The 19,066-nt window shown below is 42.0% G+C and overlaps 1 long non-coding RNA gene and 10 other non-coding genes across 11 annotated transcripts in view; all 11 read left to right on the top strand.

The window, feature by feature from the left end:
- The window catches only part of LOC143443010 (uncharacterized), a 13,111-nt gene extending 11,908 nt beyond the window's left edge, over nt 1–1,203 (top strand). Inside the window, exon 7 of the long non-coding RNA XR_013111673.1 lies at nt 1,154–1,203. This is a non-coding gene — a long non-coding RNA (uncharacterized LOC143443010). The remainder of the gene's footprint in view (nt 1–1,153) is intronic.
- On the top strand, nt 839–915 carry LOC117700232 (small nucleolar RNA SNORD115). The gene has a single exon (XR_004605420.1). It is a non-coding gene; the product is annotated as a small nucleolar RNA SNORD115 (small nucleolar RNA).
- Nucleotides 1,204–2,753: 1,550 nt separating the features above from the next.
- Nucleotides 2,754–2,830, top strand: LOC117700226 (small nucleolar RNA SNORD115). Its single transcript, XR_004605419.1, has one exon. It is a non-coding gene; the product is annotated as a small nucleolar RNA SNORD115 (small nucleolar RNA).
- A 1,843-nt stretch (nt 2,831–4,673) lies between these two features.
- On the top strand, nt 4,674–4,751 carry LOC117700346 (small nucleolar RNA SNORD115). Its single transcript, XR_004605463.1, has one exon. It is a non-coding gene; the product is annotated as a small nucleolar RNA SNORD115 (small nucleolar RNA).
- A 1,845-nt stretch (nt 4,752–6,596) lies between these two features.
- On the top strand, nt 6,597–6,673 carry LOC117699954 (small nucleolar RNA SNORD115). Its single transcript, XR_004605328.1, has one exon. It is a non-coding gene; the product is annotated as a small nucleolar RNA SNORD115 (small nucleolar RNA).
- A 1,844-nt stretch (nt 6,674–8,517) lies between these two features.
- LOC117699947 (small nucleolar RNA SNORD115) lies at nt 8,518–8,594 on the top strand. The gene has a single exon (XR_004605327.1). It is a non-coding gene; the product is annotated as a small nucleolar RNA SNORD115 (small nucleolar RNA).
- A 1,835-nt stretch (nt 8,595–10,429) lies between these two features.
- LOC117699941 (small nucleolar RNA SNORD115) lies at nt 10,430–10,506 on the top strand. Its single transcript, XR_004605325.1, has one exon. It is a non-coding gene; the product is annotated as a small nucleolar RNA SNORD115 (small nucleolar RNA).
- A 1,834-nt stretch (nt 10,507–12,340) lies between these two features.
- LOC117699937 (small nucleolar RNA SNORD115) lies at nt 12,341–12,417 on the top strand. The gene has a single exon (XR_004605324.1). It is a non-coding gene; the product is annotated as a small nucleolar RNA SNORD115 (small nucleolar RNA).
- Nucleotides 12,418–14,254: 1,837 nt separating this feature from the next.
- On the top strand, nt 14,255–14,331 carry LOC117699931 (small nucleolar RNA SNORD115). The gene has a single exon (XR_004605323.1). It is a non-coding gene; the product is annotated as a small nucleolar RNA SNORD115 (small nucleolar RNA).
- Nucleotides 14,332–16,167: 1,836 nt separating this feature from the next.
- LOC117699925 (small nucleolar RNA SNORD115) lies at nt 16,168–16,244 on the top strand. The gene has a single exon (XR_004605322.1). It is a non-coding gene; the product is annotated as a small nucleolar RNA SNORD115 (small nucleolar RNA).
- Nucleotides 16,245–18,078: 1,834 nt separating this feature from the next.
- On the top strand, nt 18,079–18,155 carry LOC117699920 (small nucleolar RNA SNORD115). Its single transcript, XR_004605320.1, has one exon. It is a non-coding gene; the product is annotated as a small nucleolar RNA SNORD115 (small nucleolar RNA).
- The last annotated feature ends 911 nt before the right edge of the window (nt 18,156–19,066 follow it).

The raw sequence follows: 19,066 nt of genomic DNA, 5'->3' as shown, positions 1-19,066 counted from the left end.
TGCCTCATGTTAGATTCAGGAACTAGGTCACCTTTTCAGTATCATGTACTGCAAGACATTAAGCCTTAAGACATATGCTTCCATGCAGAACATTTGTCACTCTCCCCACATCTGCCTCTGACACACTGCAGAATGCAAGAAAATGTGTTTCAAAATGACTTGAGACATTCAGTTTAGACCTTGCAGTGAATGATCCTTCCCCTCAAGGTAGAATGAAAACTCACAACATCCTTCAAACAGACTCTAAAATCTCTGTGAGGTTGTCTGTATACTGTGCTTTTTAAATAACTTGAGGAGCTCGAGCAGTGTTGGCACGTCCAGAGAGTTTTAGGTTAAAGGCCATATATGCACTGGCTGCTTTTTCTAGATAAAGAATTAAGCTGTCTTGGGACAAGTTGCTACTTTGTGTTTTCCATGTTCTTTTGTAGCAATTAGCCAAGAGAGCTTTTGGGTGGGGCTTCTTCATAGACAAGTGGCTGTTGATAGGAATTGTGAGAGAACATACTTCATGATCAGCTGTGCCTTGACACTCTTAGAATTCTGAGATACTGGAGTTTGAAATGGGCATTATTAATGAGAGTACTTACACAAATTCTCTCTCCATAAATTTTGAAATAAAGAAGGCAATCAGAGCCTTGACATCTTGATCTTTCCTCCTACATAGAAGTCAATTTTCAAGCTTACAAGAAGGTTGCCCTTGAGTCCTTGAAGACCATTGGATGCTGCAGCTCTCTCCATTTCCATGGGCCCTTTTCTAACATGGAGGCAGTGTTGGTGAGCCTGGTAAGAACTGGGTCTGGGTGATATATAATCATAAGTGGCTGTGTTTTCCCAGCCTGGGTCGATGAAGACAACCCAATGTCATGAAGAGAGGTGATGACATCAAAATAAGCCTCTAGGTGTACGCTGAGGCCCGCCCAGGAGGACAGGGTTACAGGAGGTTCTTTAAGTCTTTGGACACCTCTTGGGGGACTGGCCTGAAGGTCTCAAATGGCCTTGTCCTTTGACACCTTCTAAGAAATATTCAAAATCCTTGTTCTCCTTGCTGGGAAACACTCCTTACTGATAATCACTTAGACTCTTACTCAACTTGTGTACAAGTCTGCATGGCATCAACGTTGCTCATGCCCCTGTCTTTTCTGGTGTTTTACAGTCATGTGGCATGCCTTCTGGGAGCCAAAAAATCAGAGATTTCATGTAAGTGGAATCATCTGTGCTAATGTCATCCTTCTCTATAGCTTGTAACTTTATGTATTACACTGTGAGGCTCAGCCAAACTCAAGTGCTTAAGGTTAGCTAGACAATAAATCCAAACCCGCCAGGAGATTTTCGATTGTAGGTAAGTTCTGCCATGTAGACATATACATTTACGAGGGTACAGGAATTTTTTAAACTCTGATTACTCCTAGCCCCATTAATAGGAACCACCCTTGATGCAATAAGTGGATAACTAACTTCTGAACATGGTGTCTGCATCTTTGTTGCTTACCACATGAGGACTTACAGGATCTCAACAGAGGCTTCTAAGCCTGTTCTCAGGACTCTCTTAAAGATGACATGGGAACCAAGAAACAGAGCCTTGACTACTGAGACAAAAGTAGCCTATAAAAATCCACCATTGCCAACAACCATATGATGTCTTGACAAGGGACCAAAAGTCTAGCAAATTTTCCCAAAATCTTCATTCCAGAGGGAATTTACATATGGGTGTTAGTTGAAGTTGTCTGGGATGCAATGGATACAATTCCTTCCCAAATTCCTTCAAAGTATTGGATTCTTTTCTTGCTAAACTTCACCCCTCAAACATCCTCAAAAAAAAAAAAAAACTTGCCAGGCATGGATTTTTTCATAGGTCAAGCCTTATCTTCTGGAACCTGACACCACTGGGCTAAATGTCAACTTGCCTCAAGTTAGATTCAGGAACTAGGGTCACCTTTTCAGTATCATGGTACTGCAATACATTAAGCCTTAAGACATATGCTTCCATGGCAGAACATTTGTCACTATCCACTCTGCCTCTAACACACTGCAGAATGTAAGAAAATGTGTTTCAAAATGACTTGAGACATTCAGTTTAGACCTTGCAGGTGAATGATACTTCCCCTCAAGGTAAAATGAGAAACTCACAACATCCTTCAAACAGACTCTAAAATCTCTGTGAGGTTGTCTGTATACTGTGCTTTTTAAAATAACTTGAGGAGCTCGAGCTAAGTGTTGGCACGTCCAGAGAGTTGAGGTTAAAGACATATATGCACTGGCTGCTTTTTCTAGATAAAGAATTAAGCCTGTCTTGGGACAAGTTGCTACTTTGTGTTTTCCATGTTTTTTGTAGCAAATTAGCCAAGAGAGCTTTTGGGGGTGGGGCTTCTTCATAGACAAGTGGCTGTAGATAGGAATTGTGAGACAACATACTTCATGATCAGGTGTGCCCTTGACACTCTTAAGAATTCTGAGATACTGGAGTATGGAAATGGGCTTTATTAATGAGAGTACTTACACAAATTCTCTCTCCATAAAATTTGGAAATAAAGAAGGGCAATCAAGGGCCTCGACATCTTGATTTTTCCTCCTACAGCGAAGTCAATTTTCAAACTTACAAAGAAGGTTGCCCTTGAGTCCTTGGAAGACCATTGGATGCTGCAGCTCTCTCCATTTCCATGAGCCCTTTTCTAACATGGAGGCAGTGTTGGTGAGCCTGGTAAGAACTGGGTCTGGGTGATATATAATCATAAGTGGCTGTGTTTTCCCAGCCTGGGTCAATGATGACAACCCAATGTCATGAAGAGAGGTGATGACATCAAAATAAGCCTGTAGGTGTACGCTGAGGCCCGCCCAGGAGGACAGGGTTACAGGAGGTTCTTTAAGTCTTTGGACACCTCTTGGGGGACTTGCCTGAAGTACTCAAATGGCCTTGTCCTTTGACACCTTCTGAGAAATTTTCAAAATCCTTGTTCTCCTTTGCTGGGAAACACTGCTTACTAACAATCACTAAGTCTTTTACTCAACTTGTGTACAAGTCTGCATGGCATCCACATTGCTTATGCCCCTGTCTTTTCTGGTGTTTTGCAGTCATGTGGCATGCCTTCTTGGAGCCAAAACAATCAGAGATGTCAGGTAAGTGGAATCATCTGTGCTAATGTCTTCCCTTCTCTATAGCTTGTGCCTTTGTGTATTACAGTGTGAGGCTCAGCCAAACTCAAGTGCTTAAGGATAGCTAAACAATAAATCCAAACACGCCAGGAGATTTTCGATTGTGGGTTAAGTTCTACCATGTAGACATATACATTTATGAGGGTACAGGAATTTTCTTAAAATCTGATTATTCCTAGCCCCATTAATTAGGAGCCACCCTTGATGCAATAAGAGGATAACTAACTGCTGAACATGGTATCTGCATCCTTCCTTGCTCACCACATGAGCAGTTACAGGATCTCAACAGAGGCTTCCAAGCCTGTTCTCAGGACTCTCTTTAAGATGACATGGGAACCAAGAAACAGAGCCTTGATTACTGAGACAAAAGTAGTCTATAAAAATCCACCATTGCCAACCACCACATGATGTCTTGACAAGGGACCAAAAGTCTAGCAAATTTTCCCAAAATCTTCATTCCAGAGGGAATTTACATATGGGTGTTAGTTGAAGTTGTCTGGGACTGCAATGGAAACAATTCCTTCCCAAATTCCTTCAAAGTATTGGATTCTTTTCTTGCTAAACTTCACCCCTCAAACATCCTCAAAAAAAAAACTTGCCAGGCATGGATTTTTTCATAGGTCAAGCCTTATCTTGTGGAACCTGACACCACTGGGCTAAATGTCAACTTGCCTCAAGTTAGATTCAGGAACTAGGGTCACCTTTTCAGTATCATGGTACTGCAATACATTAAGCCTTAAGACATATGCTTCCATGGCAGAACATTTGTCACTCTCCACTCTGCCTCTGACACACTGCAGAATGCAAGAAAATGTGTTTCAAAATGACTTGAGACATTCAGTTTAGACCTTGCAGGTGAATGATCCTTCCCCTCAAGGTAGAATGAGAAACTCACAACATCCTTCAAACAGACTCTAAAATCTCTGTGAGGTTGTCTGTATACTGTGCTTTTTAAAATAACTTGAGGAGCTCGAGCAAAGTGTTGGCACGTCCAGAGAGTTGAGGTTAAAGGCATATATGCACTGGCTGCTTTTTCTAGATAAAGAATTAAGCCTGTCTTGGGACAAAGTTGCTACTTTGTGTTTTCCATGTTTCTTGTAGCAAATTAGCCAAGAGAGCTTTTGGGGGTGGGGCTTCTTCATAGACAAGTGGCTGTAGATAGGAATTGTGAGAGAACATACTTCATGATCAGGTGTGCCCTTGACACTCTTAAGAATTCTGAGATACTGGAGTGTGGAAATGGGCTTTATTAATGAGAGTACTTACACAAATTCTCTCTCCATAAAATTTGGAAATAAAGAAGGGCAATCAAGAGCCTCGACATCTTGATCTTTCCTCCTACAGAGAAGTCAATTTTCAAACTTACAAAGAAGGTTGCCCTTGAGTCCTTGGAAGACAATTGGATGCTGCAGCTCTCTCCATTTCCATGGGCCCTTTTCTAACATGGAAGGCAGTGTTGGTGAGCCTGGTAAGAACTGGGTCTGGGTGATATATAATCATAAGTGGCTGTGTTTTCCCAGCCTGGGTCAATTGATGACAACCCAATGTCATGAAGAGAGGTGATGACATCAAAATAAGCCTCCAGGTGTACGCTGAGGCCCGCCCAGGAGGACAGGGTTACAGGAGGTTCTTTAAGTCTTTGGACACCTCTTGGGGGACTTGCCTGAAGTACTCAAATGGCCTTGTCCTTTGACACCTTCTGAGAAATTTTCAAAATCCTTGTTCTCCTTTGCTGGGAAACACTGCTTACTAACAATCACTAAGTCTTTTACTCAACTTGTGTACAAGTCTGCATGGCATCCACATTGCTTATGCCCCTGTCTTTTTCTGGTGTTTTGCAGTCATGTGGCATGCCTTCTTGGAGCCAAAACAATCAGAGATGTCAGGTAAGTGGAATCATCTGTGCTAATGTCTTCCCTTCTCTATAGCTTGTGCCTTTGTGTATTACAGTGTGAGGCTTCAGCCAAACTCAAGTGCTTAAGGATAGCTAAACAATAAATCCAAACACTGCCAGAAGATATTTCGATTGTGGGTTAAGTTCTACCATGTAGACATATACATTTACGAGGGTACAGGAATTTTCTTAAAATCTGATTATTCCTAGCCCCATTATTAGGAGCCACCCTTGATGCAATAAGAGGATAACTAACTGCTGAACATGGTATCTGCATCTTCCTTGCTCACCACATGAGCAGTTACAGGATCTCAACAGAGGCTTCCAAGCCTGTTCTCAGGACTCTCTTTAAGATGACATGGGAACCAAGAAACAGAGCCTTACTTACTGAGACAAAAGTAGTCTATAAAAACCCACCATTGCCAACCACCACATGATGTCTTGACAAGGGACCAAAAGTCTAGCAAATTTTCCCAAAATCTTCATTCCAGAGGGAATTTACATATGGGTGTTAGTTGAAGTTGTCTGGGATGCAATGGAAACAATTCCTTCCCAAATTCCTTCAAAGTATTGGATTCTTTTCTTGCTAAACTTCACCCCTCAACCATCCTCAAAAAAAAAAAACTTGCCAGGCATGGATTTTTTCATAGGTCAAGCCTTATCTTGTGGAACCTGACACCACTGGGCTAAATGTCAACTTGCCTCAAGTTAGATTCAGGAACTAGGGTCACCTTTTCAGTATCATGGTACTGCAATACATTAAGCCTTAAGACATATGCTTCCATGGCAGAACATTTGTCACTCTCCACTCTGCCTCTGATACACTGCAGAATGCAAGAAAATGTGTTTCAAAATGACTTGAGACATTCTGTTTAGACCTTGCAGGTGAATGATCCTTCCCCTCAAGGTAGAATGAGAAACTCACAACATCCTTCAAACAGACTCTAAAATCTCTGTGAGGTTGTCTGTATACTGTGCTTTTAAAAATAACTTGAGGAGCTCAAGCAAAGTGTTGGCAGGTCCAGAGAGTTGAGGTTAAAGGCATATATGCACTGGCTGCTTTTTCTAGATAAAGAATTAAGCCTGTCTTGGGACAAGTTGCTACTTTGTGTTTTCCATGTTTTTTGTAGCAAATTAGCCAAGAGAGCTTTTGGGGGTGGGGCTTCTTCATAGACAAGTGGCTGTAGATAGGAATTGTGAGAGAACATACTTCATGATCAGGTGTGCCCTTGACACTCTTAAAAATTCTGAGATACTGGAGTGTGGAAATGGGCTTTATTAATGAGAGTACTTACACAAATTCTCTCTCCATAAAATTTGGAAATAAAGAAGGGCAATCAAGAGCCTTGACATCTTGCTTTTTCCTCCTACAGAGAAGTCAATTTTCAAACTTACAAAGAAGGTTGCCCTTGAGTCCTTGGAAGACCATTGGATGCTGCAGCTCTCTCCATTTCCATGGGCCCTTTTCTAACATGGAGGCAGTGTTGGTGAGCCTGGTAAGAACTGGGTCTGGGTGACTATATAATCATAAGTGGCTGTGTTTTCCCAGCCTGGGTCAATGATGACAACCCAATGTCATGAAGAGAGGTGATGACATCAAAATAAGCCTCCAGGTGTACGCTGAGGCCCGCCCAGGAGGACAGGGTTACAGGAGGTTCTTTAAGTCTTTGGACACCTCTTGGGGGACTTGCCTGAAGTACTCAAATGGCCTTGTCCTTTGACACCTTCTGAGAAAGTTTCAAAATCCTTGTTCTCCTTTGCTGGGAAACACTGCTTACTAACAATCACTAAGTCTTTTACTCAACTTGTGTACAAGTCTGCATGGCATCCACATTGCTTATGCCCCTGTCTTTTCTGGTGTTTTGCAGTCATGTGGCATGCCTTCTTGGAGCCAAAACAATCAGAGATGTCAGGTAAGTGGAATCATCTGTGCTAATGTCTTCCCTTCTCTATAGCTTGTGCCTTTGTGTATTACAGTGTGAGGCTCAGCCAAACTCAAGTGCTTAAGGATAGCTAAACAATAAATCCAAACACGCCAGAAGATTTTCGATTGTGGGTTAAATTCTACCATGTAGACATATACATTTACGAGGGTACAGGAATTTTCTTAAAATCTGATTATTCCTAGCCCCATTATTAGGAGCCACCCTTGATGCAATAAGAGGATAACTAACTGCTGAACATGGTATCTGCATCTTCCTTGCTCACCACATGAGCAGTTACAGGATCTCAACAGAGGCTTCCAAGCCTGTTCTCAGGACTCTCTTTAAGATGACATGGGAACCAAGAAACAGAGCCTTGATTACTGAGACAAAAGTAGTCTATAAAAATCCACCATTGCCAACCACCACATGATGTCTTGACAAGGGACCAAAAGTCTAGCAAATTTTCCCAAAATCTTCATTCCAGAGGGAATTTACATATGGGTGTTAGTTGAAGTTGTCTGGGATGCAATGGAAACAATTCCTTCCCAAATTCCTTCAAAGTATTGGATTCTTTTCTTGCTAAACTTCACCCCTCAACCATCCTCAAAAAAAAAAAAAAAACTTGCCAGGCATGGATTTTTTCATAGGTCAAGCCTTATCTTCTGGAACCTGACACCACTGGGCTAAATGTCAACTTGCCTCAAGTTAGATTCAGGAACTAGGGTCACCTTTTCAGTATCATGGTACTGCAATACATTAAGCCTTAAGACATATGCTTCCATGGCAGAACATTTGTCACTCTCCACTCTGCCTCTGACACACTGCAGAATGCAAGAAAATGTGTTTCAAAATGACTTGAGACATTCTGTTTAGACCTTGCAGGTGAATGATCCTTCCCCTCAAGGTAGAATGAGAAACTCACAACATCCTTCAAACAGACTCTAAAATCTCTGTGAGGTTGTCTGTATACTGTGCTTTTTAAAATAACTTGAGGAGCTCGAGCAAAGTGTTGGCACGTCCAGAGAGTTGAGGTTAAAGGCATATATGCACTGGCTGCTTTTTCTAGATAAAGAATTAAGCCTGTCTTGGGACAAGTTGCTACTTTGTGTTTTCCATGTTTTTTGTAGCAAATTAGCCAAGAGAGCTTTTGGGGGTGGGGCTTCTTCATAGACAAGTGGCTGTAGATAGGAATTGTGAGAGAACATACTTCATGATCAGCTGTGCCCTTGACACTCTTAAGAATTCTGAGATACTGGAGTGTGGAAATGGGCATTATTAATGAGAGTACTTACACAAATTCTCTCTCCATAAAATTTGGAAATAAAGAAGGGCAATCAAGAGCCTTGACATCTTGATTTTTCCTCCTACAGCGAAGTCAATTTTCAAACTTACAAAGAAGGTTGCCCTTGAGTCCTTGGAAGACCATTGGATGCTGCAGCTCTCTCCATTTCCATGGGCCCTTTTCTAACATGGAGGCAGTGTTGGTGAGCCTGGTAAGAACTGGGTCTGGGTGATATATAATCATAAGTGGCTGTGTTTTCCCAGCCTGGGTCAATGATGACAACCCAATGTCATGAAGAGAGGTGATGACATCAAAATAAGCCTCCAGGTGTACGCTGAGGCCCACCCAGGAGGACAGGGTTACAGGAGGTTCTTTAAGTCTTTGGACACCTCTTGGGGGACTTGCCTGAAGTACTCAAATGGCCTTGTCCTTTGACACCTTCTGAGAAATTTTCAAAATCCTTGTTCTCCTTTGCTGGGAAACACTGCTTACTAACAATCACTAAGTCTTTTACTCAACTTGTGTACAAGTCTGCATGGCATCCACATTGCTTATGCCCCTGTCTTTTCTGGTGTTTTGCAGTCATGTGGCATGCCTTCTTGGAGCCAAAACAATCAGAGATGTCAGGTAAGTGGAATCATCTGTGCTAATGTCTTCCCTTCTCTATAGCTTGTGCCTTTGTGTATTACAGTGTGAGGCTCAGCCAAACTCAAGTGCTTAAGGATAGCTAAACAATAAATCCAAACACGCCAGAAGATTTTCGATTGTGGGTTAAATTCTACCATGTAGACATATACATTTACGAGGGTGCAGGAATTTTCTTAAAATCTGATTATTCCTAGCCCCATTAATAGGAGCCACCCTTGATGAAATAAGAGGATAACTAACTGCTGAACATGGTATCTGCATCTTCCTTGCTCACCACATGAGCAGTTACAGGATCTCAACAGAGGCTTCCAAGTCTGTTCTCAGGACTCTCTTTAAGATGACATGGGAACCAAGAAACAGAGCCTTGATTACTGAGACAAAAGTAGTATATAAAAATCCACCATTGCCAACCACCACATGATGTCTTGACAAGGGAACAAATGTCTAGCAAATTTTCCCAAAATCTTCATTCCAGAGGGAATTTACATATGGGTGTTAGTTGAAGTTGTCTGGGTTGCAACGGAAAAAATTCCTTCCCAAATTCCTTCAAATTATTGGATTCTCTTCTTGCTAAACTTCACCCCTCAACCATCCTCAAATAAAACTTGCCAGGCATGGATTTTTTCATAGGTCAAGCCTTATCTTGTGGAACCTGACACCACTGGGCTAAATGTCAACTTGCCTCATGTTAGATTCAGGAACTAGGGTCACCTTTTCAGTATCATGGTACTGCAATACATTAAGCCTTAAGACATATGCTTCCATGGCAGAACATTTGTCACTCTCCACTCTGCCTCTGACACACTGCAGAATGCAAGAAAATGTGTTTCAAAATGACTTGAGACATTCAGTTTAGACCTTGCAGGTGAATGATCCTTCCCCTCAAGGTAGAATGAGAAACTCACAACATCCTTCAAACAGACTCTAAAATCTCTGTGAGGTTGTCTGTATACTGTGCTTTTTAAAATAACTTGAGGAGCTCGAGCAAAGTGTTGGCACGTCCAGAGAGTTGAGGTTAAAGGCATATATGCACTGGCTGCTTTTTCTAGATAAAGAATTAAGCCTGTCTTGGGACAAGTTGCTACTTTGTGTTTTCCATGTTTCTTGTAGCAAATTAGCCAAGAGAGCTTTTGGGGGTGGGGCTTCTTCATAGACAAGTGGCTGTTGATAGGAATTGTGAGAGAACATACTTCATGATCAGGTGTGCCCTTGACACTCTTAAGAATTCTGAGATACTGAAGTTTGGAAATGGGCATTATTAATGAGAGTACTTACACAAATTCTCTCTCCATAAATTTTGAAATAAAGAAAGGCAATCATGAGCCTTGACATCTTGATCTTTCCTCCTACAGAGAAGTCAATTTTCAAGCTTACAAAGAAGGTTGCCCTTGAGTCCTTGGAAGACCATTGGATGCTGCAGCTCTCTCCATTTCCATGGGCCCTTTTCTAACATGGAGGCAGTGTTGGTGAGCCTGGTAAGAACTGGGTCTGGGTGATATATAATCATAAGTGGCTGTGTTTTCCCAGCCTGGGTCAATGATGACAACCCAATGTCATGAAGAGAGGTGATGACATCAAAATAAGCCTCCAGGTGTACGCTGAGGCCCGCCCAGGAGGACAGGGTTACAGGAGGTTCTTTAAGTCTTTGGACACCTCTTGGGGGACTTGCCTGAAGTACTCAAATGGCCTTGTCCTTTGACACCTCCTGAGAAATTTTCAAAATCCTTGTTCTCCTTTGCTGGGAAACACTGCTTACTAACAATCACTAAGTCTTTTACTCAACTTGTGTACAATCTGCATGGCATCCACATTGCTTATGCCCCTGTCTTTTCTGGTGTTTTGCAGTCATGTGGCATGCCTTCTTGGAGCCAAAACAATCAGAGATGTCAGGTAAGTGGAATCATCTGTGCTAATGTCTTCCCTTCTCTATAGCTTGTGCCTTTGTGTATTACAGTGTGAGGCTCAGCCAAACTCAAGTGCTTAAGGATAGCTAAACAATAAATCCAAACACGCCAGAAGATTTTCGATTGTGGGTTAAATTCTACCATGTAGACATATACATTTACGAGGGTGCAGGAATTTTCTTAAAATCTGATTATTCCTAGCCCCATTAATAGGAGCCACCCTTGATGCAATAAGAGGATAACTAACTGCTGAACATGGTATCTGCATCTTCCTTGCTCACCACATGAGCAGTTACAGGATCTCAACAGAGGCTTCCAAGTCTGTTCTCAGGACTCTCTATAAGATGACATGGGAACCAAGAAACAGAGCCTTGATTACTGAGACAAAAGTAGTCTATAAAAATCCACCATTGCCAACCACCACATGATGTCTTGACAAGGGAACAAAAGTCTAGCAAATTTTCCCAAAATCTTCATTCCAGAGGGAATTTACATATGGGTGTTAGTTGAAGTTGTCTGGGTTGCAATGGAAACAATTCCTTCCCAAATTCCTTCAAAGTATTGGATTCTCTTCTTGCTAAACTTCACCCCTCAACCATCCTCAAATAAAACTTGCCAGGCATGGATTTTTTCATAGGTCAAGCCTTATCTTGTGGAACCTGACACCACTGGGCTAAATGTCAACTTGCCTCATGTTAGATTCAGGAACTAGGGTCACCTTTTCAGTATCATGGTACTGCAATACATTAAGCCTTAAGACATATGCTTCCATGGCAGAACATTTGTCACTCTCCACTCTGCCTCTGACACACTGCAGAATGCAAGAAAATGTGTTTCAAAATGACTTGAGACATTCAGTTTAGACCTTGCAGGTGAATGATCCTTCCCCTCAAGGTAGAATGAGAAACTCACAACATCCTTCAAACAGACTCTAAAATCTCTGTGAGGTTGTCTGTATACTGTGCTTTTTAAAATAACTTGAGGAGCTCGAGCAAAGTGTTGGCACGTCCAGAGAGTTGAGGTTAAAGGCATATATGCACTGGCTGCTTTTTCTAGATAAAGAATTATGCCTGTCTTGGGACAAGTTGCTACTTTGTGTTTTCCATGTTTCTTGTAGCAAATTAGCCAAGAGAGCTTTTGGGGGTGGGGCTTCTTCATAGACAAGTGGCTGTTGATAGGAATTGTGAGAGAACATACTTCATGATCAGCTGTGCCCTTGACACTCTTAAGAATTCTGAGATACTGGAGTGTGGAAATGGGCATTATTAATGAGAGTACTTACACAAATTCTCTCTCCATAAATTTTGAAATAAAGAAGGGCAATCAAGAGCCTTGACATCTTGATCTTTCCTCCTACAGAGAAGTCAATTTTCAAACTTACAAAGAAGGTTGCCCTTGAGTCCTTGGAAGACCATTGGATGCTGCAGCTCTCTCCATTTCCATGGGCCCTTTTCTAACATGGAGGCAGTGTTGGTGAGCCTGGTAAGAACTGGGTCTGGGTGATATATAATCATAAGTGGCTGTGTTTTCCCAGCCTGGGTCAATGATGACAACCCAATGTCATGAAGAGAGGTGATGACATCAAAATAAGCCTCCAGGTGTACGCTGAGGCCCGCCCAGGAGGACAGGGTTACAGGAGGTTCTTTAAGTCTTTGGACACCTCTTGGGGGACTTGCCTGAAGTACTCAAATGGCCTTGTCCTTTGACACCTTCATGAGAAATTTTCAAAATCCTTGTTCTCCTTTGCTGGGAAACACTGCTTACTAACAATCACTAAGTCTTTTACTCAACTTGTGTACAATCTGCATGGCATCCACATTGCTTATGCCCCTGTCTTTTCTGGTGTTTTGCAGTCATGTGGCATGCCTTCTTGGAGCCAAAACAATCAGAGATGTCAGGTAAGTGGAATCATCTGTGCTAATGTCTTCCCTTCTCTATAGCTTGTGCCTTTGTGTATTACAGTGTGAGGCTCAGCCAAACTCAAGTGCTTAAGGATAGCTAAACAATAAATCCAAACACGCCAGAAGATTTTCGATTGTGGGTTAAAGTTCTACCATGTAGACATATACATTTACGAGGGTGCAGGAATTTTCTTAAAATCTGATTATTCCTAGCCCCATTAATAGGAGCCACCCTTGATGCAATAAGAGGATAACTAACTGCTGAACATGGTATCTGCATCTTCCTTGCTCACCACATGAGCAGTTACAGGATCTCAACAGAGGCTTCCAAGTCTGTTCTCAGGACACCCTATAAGATGACATGGGAACCAAGAAACAGAGCCTTGATTACTGAGACAAAAGTAGTCTATAAAAATCCACCATTGCCAACCACCACATGATGTCTTGACAAGGGAACAAAAGTCTAGCAAATTTTCCCAAAATCTTCATTCCAGAGGGAATTTACATATGGGTGTTAGTTGAAGTTGTCTGGGTTGCAATGGAAACAATTCCTTCCCAAATTCCTTCAAATTATTGGATTCTCTTCTTGCTAAACTTCACCCCTCAACCATCCTCAAATAAAACTTGCCAGGCATGGATTTTTTTCATAGGTCAAGCCTTATCTTGTGGAACCTGACACCACTGGGCTAAATGTCAACTTGCCTCATGTTAGATTCAGGAACTAGGGTCACCTTTTCAGTATCATGGTACTGCAATACATTAAGCCTTAAGACATATGCTTCCATGGCAGAACATTTGTCACTCTCCACTCTGCCTCTGACACACTGCAGAATGCAAGAAAATGTGTTTCAAAATGACTTGAGACATTCAGTTTAGACCTTGCAGGTGAATGATCCTTCCCCTCAAGGTAGAATGAGAAACTCACAACATCCTTCAAACAGACTCTAAAATCTCTGTGAGGTTGTCTGTATACTGTGCTTTTTAAAATAACTTGAGGAGCTCGAGCAAAGTGTTGGCACGTCCAGAGAGTTGAGGTTAAAGGCATATATGCACTGGCTGCTTTTTCTAGATAAAGAATTAAGCCTGTCTTGGGACAAGTTGCTACTTTGTGTTTTCCATGTTTTTTGTAGCAAATTAGCCAAGAGAGCTTTTGGGGGTGGGGCTTCTTCATAGACAAGTGGCTGTTGATAGGAATTGTGAGAGAACATACTTCATGATCAGCTGTGCCCTTGACACTCTTAAGAATTCTGAGATACTGGAGTTTGGAAATGGGCATTATTAATGAGAGTACTTACACAAATTCTCTCTCCATAAATTTTGAAATAAAGAAGGGCAATCAAGAGCCTTGACATCTTGATCTTTCCTCCTACAGAGAAGTCAATTTTCAAACTTACAAAGAAGGTTGCCCTTGAGTCCTTGGAAGACCATTGGATGCTGCAGCTCTCTCCATTTCCATGGGCCCTTTTCTAACATGGAGGCAGTGTTGGTGAGCCTGGTAAGAACTGGGTCTGGGTGATATATAATCATAAGTGGCTGTGTTTTCCCAGCCTGGGTCAATGATGACAACCCAATGTCATGAAGAGAGGTGATGACATCAAAATAAGCCTCCAGGTGTACGCTGAGGCCCGCCCAGGAGGACAGGGTTACAGGAGGTTCTTTAAGTCTTTGGACACCTCTTGGGGGACTTGCCTGAAGTACTCAAATGGCCTTGTCCTTTGACACCTTCTGAGAAATTTTCAAAATCCTTGTTCTCCTTTGCTGGGAAACACTGCTTACTAACAATCACTAAGTCTTTTACTCAACTTGTGTACAAGTCTGCATGGCATCCACATTGCTTATGCCCCTGTCTTTTCTGGTGTTTTGCAGTCATGTGGCATGCCTTCTTGGAGCCAAAACAATCAGAGATGTCAGGTAAGTGGAATCATCTGTGCTAATGTCTTCCCTTCTCTATAGCTTGTGCCTTTGTGTATTACAGTGTGAGGCTCAGCCAAACTCAAGTGCTTAAGGATAGCTAAACAATAAATCCAAACACGCCAGAAGATTTTCGATTGTGGGTTAAATTCTACCATGTAGACATATACATTTACGAGGGTGCAGGAATTTTCTTAAAATCTGATTATTCCTAGCCCCATTAATAGGAGCCACCCTTGATGAAATAAGAGGATAACTAACTGCTGAACATGGTATCTGCATCTTCCTTGCTCACCACATGAGCAGTTACAGGATCTCAACAGAGGCTTCCAAGTCTGTTCTCAGGACTCTCTTTAAGATGACATGGGAACCAAGAAACAGAGCCTTGATTACTGAGACAAAAGTAGTCTATAAAAATCCACCATTGCCAACCACCACATGATGTCTTGACAAGGGAACAAAAGTCTAGCAAATTTTCCCAAAATCTTCATTCCAGAGGGAATTTACATATGGGTGTTAGTTGAAGTTGTCTGGGTTGCAACGGAAACAATTCCTTCCCAAATTCCTTCAAATTATTGGATTCTCTTCTTGCTAAACTTCACCCCTCAACCATCCTCAAATAAAACTTGCCAGGCATGGATTTTTTCATAGGTCAAGCCTTATCTTGTGGAACCTGACACCACTGGGCTAAATGTCAACTTGCCTCATGTTAGATTCAGGAACTAGGGTCACCTTTTCAGTATCATGGTACTGCAATACATTAAGCCTTAAGACATATGCTTCCATGGCAGAACATTTGTCACTCTCCACTCTGCCTCTGACACACTGCAGAATGCAAGAAAATGTGTTTCAAAATGACTTGAGACATTCAGTTTAGACCTTGCAGGTGAATGATCCTTCCCCTCAAGGTAGAATGAGAAACTCACAACATCCTTCAAACAGACTCTAAAATCTCTGTGAGGTTGTCTGTATACTGTGCTTTTTAAAATAACTTGAGGAGCTCGAGCAAAGTGTTGGCACGTCCAGAGAGTTGAGGTTAAAGGCATATATGCACTGGCTGCTTTTTCTAGATAAAGAATTAAGCCTGTCTTGGGACAAGTTGCTACTTTGTGTTTTCCATGTTTTTTTGTAGCAAATTAGCCAAGAGAGCTTTTGGGGGTGGGGCTTCTTCATAGACAAGTGGCTGTTGATAGGAATTGTGAGAGAACATACTTCATGATCAGCTGTGCCCTTGACACTCTTAAGAATTCTGAGATACTGGAGTTTGGAAATGGGCATTATTAATGAGAGTACTTACACAAATTCTCTCTCCATAAATTTTGAAATAAAGAAGGGCAATCAAGAGCCTTGACATCTTGATCTTTCCTCCTACAGAGAAGTCAATTTTCAAACTTACAAAGAAGGTTGCCCTTGAGTCCTTGGAAGACCATTGGATGCTGCAGCTCTCTCCATTTCCATGGGCCCTTTTCTAACATGGAGGCAGTGTTGGTGAGCCTGGTAAGAACTGGGTCTGGGTGATATATAATCATAAGTGGCTGTGTTTTCCCAGCCTGGGTCAATGATGACAACCCAATGTCATGAAGAGAGGTGATGACATCAAAATAAGCCTCCAGGTGTACGCTGAGGCCCGCCCAGGAGGACAGGGTTACAGGAGGTTCTTTAAGTCTTTGGACACCTCTTGGGGGACTTGCCTGAAGTACTCAAATGGCCTTGTCCTTTGACACCTCCTGAGAAATTTTCAAAATCCTTGTTCTCCTTTGCTGGGAAACACTGCTTACTAACAATCACTAAGTCTTTTACTCAACTTGGGTACAATCTGCATGGCATCCACATTGCTTATGCCCCTGTCTTTTCTGTTGTTTTGCAGTCATGTGGCATGCCTTCTTGGAGCCAAAACAATCAGAGATGTCAGGTAAGTGGAATCATCTGTGCTAATGTCTTCCCTTCTCTATAGCTTGTGCCTTTGTGTATTACAGTGTGAGGCTCAGCCAAACTCAAGTGCTTAAGGATAGCTAAACAATAAATCCAAACACGCCAGAAGATTTTCGATTGTGGGTTAAGTTCTACCATGTAGACATATACATTTACGAGGGTGCAGGAATTTTCTTAAAATCTGATTATTCCTAGCCCCATTAATAGGAGCCACCCTTGATGCAATAAGAGGATAACTAACTGCTGAACATGGTATCTGCATCTTCCTTGCTCACCACATGAGCAGTTACAGGATCTCAACAGAGGCTTCCAAGTCTGTTCTCAGGACTCTCTATAAGATGACATGGGAACCAAGAAACAGAGCCTTGATTACTGAGACAAAAGTAGTCTATAAAAATCCACCATTGCCAACCACCACATGATGTCTTGACAAGGGAACAAAAGTCTAGCAAATTTTCCCAAAATCTTCATTCCAGAGGGAATTTACATATGGGTGTTAGTTGAAGTTGTCTGGGTTGCAACGGAAACAATTCCTTCCCAAATTCCTTCAAATTATTGGATTCTCTTCTTGCTAAACTTCACCCCTCAACCATCCTCAAATAAAACTTGCCAGGCATGGATTTTTTCATAGGTCAAGCCTTATCTTGTGGAACCTGACACCACTGGGCTAAATGTCAACTTGCCTCATGTTAGATTCAGGAACTAGGGTCACCTTTTCAGTATCATGGTACTGCAATACATTAAGCCTTAAGACATATGCTTCCATGGCAGAACATTTGTCACTATCCACTCTGCCTCTGACACACTGCAGAATGCAAGAAAATGTGTTTCAAAATGACTTGAGACATTCAGTTTAGACCTTGCAGGTGAATGATCCTTCCCCTCAAGGTAGAATGAGAAACTCACAACATCCTTCAAACAGACTCTAAAATCTCTGTGAGGTTGTCTGTATACTGTGCTTTTTAAAATAACTTGAGGAGCTCGAGCAAAGTGTTGGCAGGTCCAGAGAGTTGAGGTTAAAGGCATATATGCACTGGCTGCTTTTTCTAGATAAAGAATTAAGCCTGTCTTGGGACAAGTTGCTACTTTGTGTTTTCCATGTTTCTTGTAGCAAATTAGCCAAGAGAGCTTTTGGGGGTGGGGCTTCTTCATAGACAAGTGGCTGTTGATAGGAATTGTGAGAGAACATACTTCATGATCAGCTGTGCCCTTGACACTCTTAAGAATTCTGAGATACTGGAGTTTGGAAATGGGCATTATTAATGAGAGTACTTACACAAATTCTCTCTCCATAAATTTTGAAATAAAGAAGGGCAATCAAGAGCCTTGACATCTTGATCTTTCCTCCTACAGAGAAGTCAATTTTCAAACTTACAAAGAAGGTTGCCCTTGAGTCCTTGGAAGACCATTGGATGCTGCAGCTCTCTCCATTTCCATGGGCCCTTTTCTAACATGGAGGCAGTGTTGGTGAGCCTGGTAAGAACTGGGTCTGGGTGATATATAATCATAAGTGGCTGTGTTTTCCCAGCCTGGGTCAATGATGACAACCCAATGTCATGAAGAGAGGTGATGACATCAAAATAAGCCTCCAGGTGTACGCTGAGGCCCGCCCAGGAGGACAGGGTTACAGGAGGTTCTTTAAGTCTTTGGACACCTCTTGGGGGACTTGCCTGAAGTACTCAAATGGCCTTGTCCTTTGACACCTTCTGAGAAATTTTCAAAATCCTTGTTCTCCTTTGCTGGGAAACACTGCTTACTAACAATCACTAAGTCTTTTACTCAACTTGTGTACAATCTGCATGGCATCCACATTGCTTATGCCCCTGTCTTTTCTGGTGTTTTGCAGTCATGTGGCATGCCTTCTTGGAGCCAAAACAATCAGAGATGTCAGGTAAGTGGAATCATCTGTGCTAATGTCTTCCCTTCTCTATAGCTTGTGCCTTTGTGTATTACAGTGTGAGGCTCAGCCAAACTCAAGTGCTTAAGGATAGCTAAACAATAAATCCAAACACGCCAGAAGATTTTCGATTGTGGGTTAAGTTCTACCATGTAGACATATACATTTACGAGGGTGCAGGAATTTTCTTAAAATCTGATTATTCCTAGCCCCATTAATAGGAGCCACCCTTGATGCAATAAGAGGATAACTAACTGCTGAACATGGTATCTGCATCTTCCTTGCTCACCACATGAGCAGTTACAGGATCTCAACAGAGGCTTCCAAGTCTGTTCTCAGGACTCTCTATAAGATGACATGGGAACCAAGAAACCGAGCCTTGATTACTGAGACAAAAGTAGTCTATAAAAATCCACCATTGCCAACCACCACATGATGTCTTGACAAGGGAACAAAAGTCTAGCAAATTTTCCCAAAATCTTCATTCCAGAGGGAATTTACATATGGGTGTTAGTTGAAGTTGTCTGGGTTGCAACGGAAACAATTCCTTCCCAAATTCCTTCAAATTATTGGATTCTCTTCTTGCTAAACTTCACCCCTCAACCATCCTCAAATAAAACTT

Source organism: Arvicanthis niloticus, chromosome 1 (genome assembly GCF_011762505.2).
Source record: "Arvicanthis niloticus isolate mArvNil1 chromosome 1, mArvNil1.pat.X, whole genome shotgun sequence".
Lineage (NCBI taxonomy): Eukaryota > Metazoa > Chordata > Mammalia > Rodentia > Muridae > Arvicanthis > Arvicanthis niloticus.
Note: the sequence above shows the minus strand (reverse complement) of the source record. Positions and strands in the feature narration are given on the sequence as shown.